Source organism: Macrobrachium nipponense, chromosome 26, assembly GCF_015104395.2.
Source record: "Macrobrachium nipponense isolate FS-2020 chromosome 26, ASM1510439v2, whole genome shotgun sequence".
Lineage (NCBI taxonomy): Eukaryota > Metazoa > Arthropoda > Malacostraca > Decapoda > Palaemonidae > Macrobrachium > Macrobrachium nipponense.
Window position 1 is genome coordinate 28,527,270 of NC_087215.1, and position 8,108 is coordinate 28,535,377.

At 35.8% G+C, this 8,108-nt stretch overlaps 1 long non-coding RNA gene across 3 annotated transcripts in view; it reads right to left on the reverse strand.

Annotated features, from left to right (window-relative positions):
• Positions 1-221: 221 nt before the first annotated feature.
• The window catches only part of LOC135200101 (uncharacterized), a 10,712-nt gene continuing 2,825 nt past the window's right edge, over positions 222-8,108 (reverse strand). For 2 of the 3 annotated variants that reach the window (XR_010311205.1, XR_010311204.1), the window contains exons 2-3: positions 5,651-5,804; positions 2,177-2,708 (exon numbers count right to left, since the gene is read on the reverse strand). This is a non-coding gene — a long non-coding RNA (uncharacterized LOC135200101). Of the gene's footprint in view, positions 397-2,176; positions 2,709-5,650; positions 5,805-8,108 lie in introns of those variants that run through there. The other variant, XR_010311206.1, reaches the window with a different exon arrangement.

The following is an 8,108-nucleotide window of genomic DNA, read 5'->3' on the forward strand; positions in this document are numbered from 1 at the left end:
TTTAGGTTTAACTGGAAGGCTTATTATAAGCCTTCATTTTCCAAAGGCTCATCATCCACAAGTAAATTTTTCTAGTTTTCTAAAAAGCATGCCAAAATAATGCCTCTCATATCTTTGAGACGCAAGTCATATACTTCCATTCTTCGCCAAATCACATTATACTTTCATATTTTGTCAGATCATTTATTAGCAAATTTGTTAAAATGAAATTCATGTAAATTTTGAAATTTATATTTTTGTATTATCCTAAACAGGACAACATTTTACAGGAGTTCTATGTAATAAAATGACTGGTACGTTTTTCAACTCTGCTTACAGGTTGGTAGAAGGAACTTCATTCTGAAATCCTCAAAGAGTGACACGACAGAAGGAGAGGAGGCTGCTCAAGCTCAAATTCTTTAGAACATATTCAAAAGGAAAATAGATTTGATAGGAAAGGTTTGGGACATCACACGACTGCTATCACAAGTAAAAAGGAAGAAATTGTTTATGCTTTGAGTTTGCAAATTAAAATAGCTACACCAGGAAATTCTGCAGTTTTTTTTTCTACAGGTAGAGTGAAAAGGGGGACAAAGAGGAGATCCAACCAAAATGGTTCAAGCACATGATGAGGTCGATGATGCTGGAATGTGAATTTAGTTTTTGATGACTAATGGATCATACTACTTGAACATTTACATTATTATACAAACCAGACTGCATTCTTCAGTTTGTGCGAACAAGGTCCGTCATCACAGAATTCAAAGATGAAAAGTAGCTTGTCACTATTCTGAACTCTTTGCCTTGAAGTTTTGTTCTTCTACATGTAATTTTTTTAGTTGAATGATGTATTTAAAGTTAAAAGTTTATTCATGGGATTTGTTAAAATTAAAACATCTTTGCTACCTGGCATATAGTTATGGAAAAATTGCTTGTTAGTTTTATGTATTGTTTTTCTACCAGTGAAAATGTCAGCTAGGTTTTTGCTGCCTTTAAGAAGTCTAATCAGGCTTCTTAAGATCAAAACCTTGCACACACTTTCACTTGTAGAAAAAAAATGCATAAAAATACCAAGCATTTTTTTCAATGACTGTCAGTTGGCACAAAGATCATTTACCTTTAACAGATCCCACAAAATTTTCACTCAAAATACATCTTTTTTCCAACTGAAAAAATTACATTTAGAGGAACAAACTTCAAGGCAAACAGTTCAGAATAGTGACAAGGTACTTCTCATCTTTGAATTCTGTGAAGACGGATGTGTTCGTGCAAACTGAAGGACGACACTGGTTTGAATAAAGTGAATAAATGTAAATGTGTAAGTAATATGAAACTATTCAGTCATCATCAATTATAAATTTCACGTTCCAGCAACAACATCCTCTTTAACATCTACTTGAACCATTTTAGACAAATCTCCTCTATCTCCCTGTAGAAACACTGCGAGTCTGGTGTTGTTTTTTACATTTGCAAACTTTCTTCCTTTTTACTTCTAATGGCAGTTGATGAGAATATAAGACAGATTTTCACGTCTTCAGTTTGTCATCACTACAAAATACAATGATGAAAAAGTAGCTTGCTGTTCTGAGCGCTCTGCCTCGTAGTTTAGTGTTCCACTAATGTAAATTTTTTATTTTAATAAATTATTATTTTGTTGAAATTTTGTGGGTTTCTGTTAAAGTTATACATCTTTGCTACCTGGCACAGTCATGGAAAAAAATGCTTGTTAGTTTTATGCATAGTTTTTCTACCAGTGAAAGTGTCTCCTAAGATCAGGCTTCTTGAATATGATCAAAACCTAGCCAACACTTTCTTCACTGGTAGAAAAACAATGCATGAAAAAACCAACAAGCATTTTTTCCATGACTATATGCTAAGATTAACTTTAATAGATTCCACAAAATTTCAAAAAGAAAAAAAAAATCACAACAGCGGAACAAACTTTTAGGCAAAGAGCTCTCAGAATAGTGTGACTAGTTTGTTATCACTAACTACTTTTTCATCTTTGTATTCTGTAAAAACCTGTCGTAAAGAAACCCAACTGCCATTAATCTAGTGTTTATACTTGATATATTATCATCAATTATTAAAAATTTTAAATTTTACTATAAGTGTTTACCAAGCAATAAAATCAGTAATTTATGATAATTTCTGAAACTTCTTTAAAATAAGATTTTAAAAATAAATTTCGTGAAGCAGTAAAAAATATTAAGTTCGTGAAGCAGTAAAAAATATTAGAACTTTGAGCAGTAATTTCTCTATTATTTTCTCAGTACTTTTATCTTAGTTTGCCTTATTTGAGAGAGCAGAATTACATGGAATACAAGAACAAGTAGACTGTTTGATAGAAGAGATATTTTTGGCTCCTTACCTCTTATCCTTTTTCATTCCGTTTTTAGTACCTCTAAATAAAAACAAATAGTTACTGAAAACAAAGAAATGGTAATTATTCGTATGAAAGGGTCTTAAATATGTCTTCCTTCTTTGTCCTCGCTGTTCTACTTCCTGCTGCAGAAAATATGAAACCTTTTAGTACTGCTACACTTCTGTTTTCTTCCTTCTCTTTAAAAGACACTTTACATTTCTACTGTAGCATTCTTCATTCCATCTCGCTGCTCATCTCTCGCAGAAAGAAGTTTCCTTTTCTTCTTGCTTATATGAATTTTGATTAATGTGCTGCTTGACTGTTCCCTTCACATGCTTTTTCTCTTGCCTTCCAAGGAAACCCTCTGTATGGAGAGAAGAAATTTTTAAATTGAATTTTTGCCTACATGGCTGTATCTCATAATTAATAAATCCCAAAAAATTATAATCACAAATTATTTAAATTCAAACTCAAATTTTATCCCATTTTTAAAAAAATAAGCTCTTAATCATCTAATTCCAACTAAGAGACTAGAACACTTGCTAAAAATGTCCTAAAAACAACCTTGGACTAATGTTCTGAAAGAGCAGCAGTTATTTTTGGATATAGGTAGGTTTCAAAGAAATTTGGAAGAACTCTGCCCTAGTTGGAAAAGCAGATTACTGCAAGCTCAAGAGGCCGTACAAAATAAGAAAAAAGTCAATTACAATTAACTGCCTACCTAGTCCTACAATTCATGGAGCATGGTATTGCCTGGGAAGAATGATCAGCTATGAAAAATTGTATATGCAAAATGAGATGATTTAAAGTGCCCACGACATTTATACATTCAAATAGTATCCGGATTATCAGTGCATTCAAATAGTATCCGGATTATCAGTGCAAGACCAAACCAAGCTTGGAGTCAGGCAAAAGCAAGTCACCATCCACTCATCAACATATTATTTCTAGAGGAAATAAGACCCTTCTGCAGCTGGCTAATCCGATTGCCTTTACACATAGGACAACTTTCTTTTATCGCCACTTTCATCAAAACAGCTAGCCTGTCGGCCGAGTATGTCAGAAAAATAAAAATATTTTTGTTTAATTAACCAGATCCAGAAACACAATTATGATTTAAGACAAAATGGCAGTCTGTAAGTAGGAAGTGGGTACAAAGATTCTCTAGAAAAGATAAAAAGGCAAGCTCATGAAAACCAAGCTCTGTAAATGTGGTGTTTGAAATTCTCACAAGAGAAGTGGGACTTAAAATCTATTCAAGAGGTAAAATACAAATGGGATGGTGTAACACCACAAGTAGTTAAGCTTAAAAATACAAGTGAAATAGCATTATGAACTGACAAAATGACTAGGGATACTGGTCAAATACGAACTGGCTGAAATATCACAAAGTGAGGTAACTAAATGTGAGAATAATGAAGACTAAGACACTTAAGAAGCAAGAAGGCAATGCATGTATTTTCATTTACTCATCAGGAAATAATCAGGAAAAGCAGAGAACATGAATTTAGGAATGGCTACCTATTGTAGTGACAAAAATGCCAAAGTCAGATGGTGTACTTATAGGAGCCTAAATGGCCACAAAGAAACCTGGTCATGATGAAGTCAAGGTAGATAGAACAAAGGTAAAATAAATCTGGTTTGAGGATGTCATAAGTAGCTACAGCAAGAGGAAAAGGTATCTGGTGGAAGCATCAGCATTATAAAATATAAAAGTTTAAAAGCTACCCATGAAATAAAAAACAAGGATACCCCTAATATAGAAATGTGAAGCTGTAACATTTACTTCATTTTAATGAAAACATGGATGGAGAGGTTTCCTTAAGAGAAGTGTGTTGAGCTAGTAGTGGTACCTGACGTAAGTATGAACAAGGGAAGACTTCAGAACAGTTCTCATTTCTCGAGTTACCTTTCAAGACATGCACATGCACATTCAGGAGCAAGATCATTGAACACCAAGTCATCCCTACTTATGGCAGTCATCACATCAATAGGTGAACCAGACACTGAAGAGGCAGGCAAAGACAAGGAGGAGAAAGAGCAGGAAGGGCTCATTCTTGCATTTCTTCATCTTTGTGTCCATTAGTCTTAACCTTCTTTGCTAAAGCAGAGACATGTTGAGGTAGGAAATAACCTTGGATGAGCAAGACCTGTGCTCAATACCACAGGTTATTTCCAAAGGCTAAACATGCTACAGGAGAATCAACAGAGTTCCTGAGAGCCACAAAAGATTGTTCATCTGGACATGAATGTCTGGCAATACTTTAGCTTAACTGCTAGGAAACCTTGGTAAGTGGTGGCAAACTATGATCATTCGCTCATCTCATCAAGGTCAGGAGTGTCTGAAACTGCTATAAAAGGAAGGTTGCTTGGAGTAGTGAGGGCCTGAAATATCAAGTCAATATTCCAGCAAGGCTGCAGACAAAAAAACTGGTAGGCTTTGGTAAACCATGAACATATGCTGTTGTCTCACCTAGGGATAGCTCAGCCTGTGCAATAAAGTACGCAGTTGGAGAGCATAGGCTGGTCACCTACCTCCCAAATTAACTCTCCACACCACAACCTCATAAACCATAGAACAAAAAGGAAGCAGGAGGAAGGACCCATAGAGATTCTATGTAATGTATCAAAAGGTGGAGTAATCTCTTCAAAGAAACCAGCAAACAACACCTGACCTGCTGCTGCCAACCACTTCACTGCACAGCACACAGTTATCACCAATGCAGAACAGCAAAAGTGATTACACAATACATGAATACAATAGGATATACAGCTGACAAACAAACATTTACATTATTCACTCTTCTGTTGATTTTTCTTATATGTACGTTGAACAAAAAAACACAAACACTTATATAACATACAATAAATACATGAAATAGTTCCAACTATATGGTCAGTCACAGCATGGCGGAATTCTTAACTCAAGAAGCCAAAGGAAAAGTGTCTGCCCAGGGTAGATGAGTGGGGGTTCCATAAATCACCTTACCACCAACATAACAGGCTATATTGGTATTCCTGCTGGAACAAAGCTACATAAAAGGCTATGATTTGTATTCCTGCTGGAACAAAGCTATCTTACATTATATATAAGTACTATACTAGAATGGCAAAGTTTTCAGAGGTTTTGCTACACCACAATCCAGTAGATATTAAAAATTGGCAGTCCCCCACACTCCCATCCCAACCTTCAAAGAAAAAATCTGGTCCATTCAGGTTCCAGTCCAGAAATTTCCGTGTCCTGTCTAATGCTACAAATTTTATTAAAATTAAAATACAGGAACAGTGAATCATAACTATCCTTACCAGGATTTTCCTATTCTTTTGAGTAGCACCATGAGATTTGAAGGTTGTGTTTATTTGGAGTTTTCTTCCTCGTTTGTTAATCAGCAAATTAGATGCCGTACCACTTGTCTTCAAACTATATTTTACCAAGAGTCTGACAACCTGATGCAACAACCTGTAATAAAATAAAAGTTAAAAGAATCATAACGCGCGCACATTCTAGAAAAACTGAGCTTTTGTCTCTACAAACTGAAAGAACTTTATTTATATCAAAAGGAAAATCACTCTTATTTCACAGATTAAAAATAAAAAACTGTTTTGAGAGAATTGAGGCCTATAGCAAAGTTAAGGATACCATTTAAAACTTATTCTATCATACAATGCAACTTGAAAATTTTATGCATACTGTACCTTTAGATGTATTTGAAAAATAATGATGCACCTTTCACCTGATTAGACAAACCTTCAATTTATGAAAATTTTGGTAATACTGCAAATGCTTTGAACAACGGAGTTTATAATCCAGAAACTGGACGTTTGGCCAAAGACTCTTCAAATTCCTTTATCCAGTACGTATTACGCATATTACGGTAAGTCTAATACCTGTGGTAATGATAGACAGCTCTTACAAGGGTTTGACAACATTCAAATATGCTATACACTTGTCTAGTCTAATACCTGTGGTAATGATAGACAGCTCTTACAAGGGTTTGACAACATTCAAATATGCTATACACTTGTCTAGCATATGGTCACAGACAGCCACAATGTCTAGCATACTGTCACAGCCCTATCCAGGGAAATTACCTAACTGATTGGCAAAATCAGTTGTGTGGACATTAGTTACTTTTGATTTTACCAAGACAGTGAAAATGGGTTTTGCCAACCTACTGTCTGTGAACAGAACAAAGCTGACAAACTACGATGGGGAATCGTACTGACTGAGCGACAGAAAAATGCACAATGCAATAAGGACAAATCAGTCCCCACAGAAGAGTAGTGGTGTCCTACCATCCATTACAAAGAAATTACAAGAAAAAGTTCAACAGCAGCTGTTGCTGCTGCAACAAGTCAGGAAGGCTGTGGGCCAAAAGTGGTAACTAACAAGCCATCCGATCAGATCTGAAGTTTGAGAATAGCCAAAATATAATGTAAAATTACAAAAACTGGCTATAAGGGTAATTTTATGTGAAAGAATGAAGAGGCTAGATGGTCAGGGGTTTGAAAAGGGCGAGATAGGTTTGTTTGTTAGTTTTAAACATACATGTTGATAAATACTCAAAGAGAGATGTGACAACAAAATATTCTTTAATGATTTTGTAAGGATTGTAATGATAAACCTTTCATGCTTCAAAATTTATGCAATCTAAGGTAATACTACTTTTGAACTCTTTCCTTGCAACTAAAGTCTGTTTGTATCAATGCAAGAACAGAGTTGATTAAATTTGACTAAACTTGGCAAATGCACCAGAACTACTCAAAATACAGTACAACCATGACAAACCATGAACATTTGCTATTGTCTCACCTAGGGATAGCTCAGCCTATGCAGCAAGGTCAGCAGTTGGAGAGCACAGGCTGGTACTCTACCCCCCCAAATTAACTCCCTTCACTGCAATCTCAAAACCAGAAAACAAAAAGGCAGAAGGAACCAAAGAGATTATAATGCATCACAGGCAAAGTAGGCCCCTTCAAAGAAAACAGCAAACACCAGCTGGCTTCCTCCTGCTGCTGCCAACCTCTTTATTGCACACTTATCACCAATGACTTATCACCAATGAAGAACAACAAAGTGATTACATAATACATACGGTATACACTATAGGACATGCAGCTGACAAACACCAATTTACATCATTCACACTTTTATTCATTTTTCTTATAACTAGCTTTAACAAAAAAGGCCAAGACTATACATATAACAAATATAGGAAATAGATCTAGCTTTATGGACAGTCACAGGATGACAAGAAGTCTTAACTCAATAAGCCAAACTTAACGTGTCTGACCATAGTAGAGGAGCGGAGGTTCCATAAGTCACCAGTTAACTATACAGTTATTCAAGATTACAATTTGCAACGAGGAATACTCCTACATAAAAGGCGACTGTTTGTATTCCTGTGGGTTTCCTCGTTGGACGAGTGGTCTTTGCGCTTTGCCACCAATCCGGTGGTCCGAAGTTCGATTCTCGGCTCGGCCAACGTGGAATCAGAGGAATTTATTTCTGGCGATAGAAATTAATTTCTCGATATAATGTGGTTCGGATCCCACAATTAGCTGTAGGTCCCGTTGCTAGGTGACCAATTGGTTCCTAGCCACGTAAAAATATCTAATCCTTCGGGCCAGACCTAGGAGAGCTGTTCATCTTACACTATACTGCTATACTAATGGCATAGTTTCCAGAGGTGTTGCAACTCCACAATCCATCAAATATTAAAAGCTGTCAGGCTCTTCATGTAAAGCGAACTCAGAACACAGT